A 3,916-nucleotide genomic window follows, 5' to 3' on the forward strand; every position below is an offset into this window, starting at 1 on the left:
GAATCCACTACTACAGGCATAAACTTGGCCTGTCTCTACTAAAAAAAAAAAAAAAAATTACCTGGGCGTGGTGGTGCATGCCAATAGTCCCAGCTAAGGAGGCTAAGGTAGGAAGATCACTGCAGTGAACTATGAGCATGCCATTGAACTCTGGCCTGAATGACAAAGTGAGACCCTGTTTTTTTTTTTTTTTTTTTAAAAAGGAGGTGCTCGCTTCGGCAGCACATATACTAAAATTGGAACGATACAGAGAAGATTAGCATGGCCCCTGCGCAAGGATGACACGCTAATTCGTGAAGCGTTCCATATTTTAAATAAATAAATAAATAAATAAATAATGGAGAAAATTTGTTACCATGGTCACCAGTTTGATCTGTTCTCTATTACCATCCTATTACTGTCCTTCCCGCTTGTCCTTTACTCTTCAGCCTTCTTACTGCTCCTCAAACATGGCAAGCACATTTTTGTTTTAGGGCCTTTGCAATTGCTGTTCCTTTGCTTGAAATGCTCTTTCCCCAGGTATTTACACAGCTGGCTTCTCTTTCTTTAGATCACCTCATTAGTTCTGACTCTTCCAAGTATTAAGTTGAACCATATGATCCTAATGTCACACAACTGATTGAACCACACGAACCTAATGTCATTCTCAGGTCAAAAATTATTTTTAAAAATCAGTAATTTCGGCCAGGCGCGGTGGCTCACGCCTGTAATCCCAGCACTTTGGGAGGCCAAGGCAAGCGGATCATGAGGTCAAGAGATCAAGACCATCCTGGCCAACATGGTGAAACCCTGTCTCTACTAAAAAAAATACAAAAATTAGCTGGGAGTGGTGGCGTGCTCCTATAGTCCCAGCTACTAGGGAGGTTGAGGCAGGAGAATTGCTTGAACCCAGGAGGCAGAGATTGCAGTGCACCAAGATTGTGCCACACTATACTACAGCCTGGTGCCTGGCGACAGAGCAAGACTGTCTCAAAAAAAAAAAAAAAAATCAGTAATTTCATAGGGTTCAGGCTAATAAAATAGCAACTCCACCCTACCCTTTCATTCTCACCCTGTTCAAATATTCTTACAGCACTATTATCTTTCATATTATTTGTATACTGTGTGTAAGATGCTCACAGATAGGGAATTTGTTGTCCACTGCCGTGTCCTCTGTGTGCAGAATAGGATTTGGTCCATAGGAGGCCCTCAGGATGCATTTATTTAAAGAATGAGTAGCTATAAGGCCTTGAATGATGGACCTGTAGCTCTTCAGACTCATCTCACATTCTCTCATTTGTCCCTGGGACTCTGTTGGTTCCATCATGAAGCCCACATACGCTCTTTCTTGCTTTCCCCCACTTCTGCATGTAGTTTATACTCTAAGGCACTTTTTTTTTTTTTGAGATGGGAGTCTCATTCTGTCGCCAGACTGGATTGCAGTGGTGCGATCAGAGCTCACTGCAACCTCCACCTCCAGGGTTCAACCGATTCTCCTGCCTGAAGCACTTTTAAGTGTCAGCTTGAAACACCTCTTCCCAGGAGAGGGCATTTCTGACACCTCAGCTTAAGTCAAGTCCCAATGTTTTTATGCCCTCATGGCAGCACATACTTACCTTTTGTAATACCTGTTAGATTGTAAAGGTACTTTTGTGAGATTGTCTCCCTTACCAGTTTCATGAGAAAAAGAAAACAGCTTTGTTTTTGCTTCCCGTCTGATGCCTAGCATTTGCAAATTACCTGGCACATAGTGAGAGCTTAATACTCATTAAAATATATGTATCAACAGAAACTCTGGAATTCTAGCTCCTTAAGGGCAGAAATTCTGTTTTGCCTCTGTGTTAAGTACCTAATTGGGTGCCTGATACATGCCAGATAAATGTTTGTTAAATAAGCTATACAATGAAGGATGTTTTATTACTCATTTATAGTAAGTATATAATACAGAAAAACCATTACTTTATCATCAGTGATTAGGCATTCATAATCACTAGCGGAGTAAAGGGTGAGTGCCCTGGGTAGGAGAATCCATGTAGAACCAGAATTAGCCATAAGTGAGATTTTTGCATCGTAACCAACAAACCACAGCATTNACTGGTCTCTGGCCACTATACCCATGGATGTAGAGTCACTGCCACTTACAAGCATTGGCAAGTGATTTAGCTTTTTTTTTTTTTTTGAGATAGGATCTTGCTTTGTCGCCCAGGCTGGCTTGCAGTGGTGTAGTCATGGCTCACTGCAGCCTTGACCTCCAGGACTCAAGTGATCCACCCACCTAAGCCTCCGGAGGAGCTGGGACTATAGGTGTGCACCACTACAATCTGTTATTTATTTTTTTTTTTTGGAGAGACAGGGTTTCACCATGTTGCCCAGGCTGGTGGTGAACTCTTGGGCTTAAGGGATCTGCCCGCCTTGGCCCCTCAAAGTGCTGGGATTACAAGGTGTTAAGCCACCATGCCTACCCAGTATTCTTGTTTTGACACTTAGATGTTTAGAAACTTTTTTTCAAATCCAGTCAAATGAGGAGTCTTGTATTCCTGTTTTCCTTTGATAACAATCTCTGAAAAAACTGCAGTGGTCAGAATAAGTATTAAAATATACACACATAAGTTGTATAATTTTGCAGGTTTATTAGGGCAACAACCTTACAAATGAATCACTTTCAATTGTGTTGACCCAGATTTTTTTTTTTTAAATTGAGATGAAGTATTGTTCTGTCACCTGGCTGGAGTGCAGTGGCGCAATCTTGGCTCACTGCAACCTCTGTCTCCTGGGTTCAAGTGATTCCCCTGCCTCAGCCTCCTGAGTAGCTGGGACTACAGGCCCGCACCACCATGACTGGCTAATTGTATTTTTAGTGGAGACAGGGTATCACCATGTTGGCCAGGATGGTCTCGATCTCCTGACCTTGTGATTTGCTCGCCTTGGCCTCTCAAAGTGCTGGGAATTCAGGCATGAGCCACCATGCCCAGCCTGACCCAGAAAATTTTAAAAATAAAATTGTAATTCAAGATGAGTACCAGGACAAGCTTATTAACATCTGCTAATTTAGGAGAGGAAGGGCCAAGTCAAATAAAATAGAAATGAATTATTGCAAAATGGAAACTTTTTGATATAATTAAGCATAAAATGAAATTAAAAACTTAAAGAAGACAGCAATATGTCAATTTCCTGGTTTTAATAAGGTATTATAGATATGTAAGATATCAATGGGAGAAATTGGGCAAATACTACAGAGGACCTCTGCATTATTTCTTCAATTTTTTGTGAGTCTATAATTATTTCCAAATAAAAAGTAAAAAAGAAAAAAATAACAACATGAAAAAAAGAAATCTAGATGAGAACTTTTAGCATGAGAACTTAAAACAAATATACAGTCAAAGACAGTTATATTGCTAGGTTTCCATAGGCTTGTAAGGAGTTAAATAAAATTAGAAAAATGTTTCTAACATACGTACACACTTTTTTTTTTTTTTTTGGAGACAGGGTTTTTCTCTGTCACCCAGGCTGGAGGGCAGTAGCACGATCACATCTTATTGTAACCTTGACCTCCTGGGCCCAAGGAATTCTCCCGCCTTAGTCTCCCAAGTAGCTGAGACCACAGGCACATGCGACCATGCCCAGCTAATTTTTTGTAGAGACAAGGTTTCACCATGTTCCCCAGGCTAGTCTTGAACTCCTGAGCTTACGCAATTCACCTGCCTTAGAGTCCCAAAATAGTGAGACTACAGGTGTGAGCCATTATGCCTGACCCAGACACACTTTACTAATAAAAATATTAGGCTTTCAAAAGTGGTATCAAAACATTTATTTCTTGGCCTCATCAATAAAAACTGTGAAGAATTTGTTATGAAAGGAACAAAAATGTACACATCATACTACCTCATCCCCCAAACTGTACAAACAATTGCAAAATTTTCCTTCATCTATTGATACA

At 40.5% G+C, this 3,916-nt stretch overlaps 1 non-coding gene across 1 annotated transcript; it reads left to right on the top strand.

Annotated features, from left to right (window-relative positions):
- Window positions 1-206: 206 nt before the first annotated feature.
- On the top strand, window positions 207-313 carry LOC119468207. Its single transcript, XR_005196853.1, has one exon. It is a non-coding gene; the product is annotated as a U6 spliceosomal RNA (small nuclear RNA).
- The last annotated feature ends 3,603 nt before the right edge of the window (window positions 314-3,916 follow it).

Source organism: Cebus imitator, unplaced genomic scaffold, assembly GCF_001604975.1.
Source record: "Cebus imitator isolate Cc_AM_T3 unplaced genomic scaffold, Cebus_imitator-1.0 Scaffold391, whole genome shotgun sequence".
Taxonomy (NCBI): Eukaryota; Metazoa; Chordata; class Mammalia; order Primates; family Cebidae; genus Cebus; species Cebus imitator.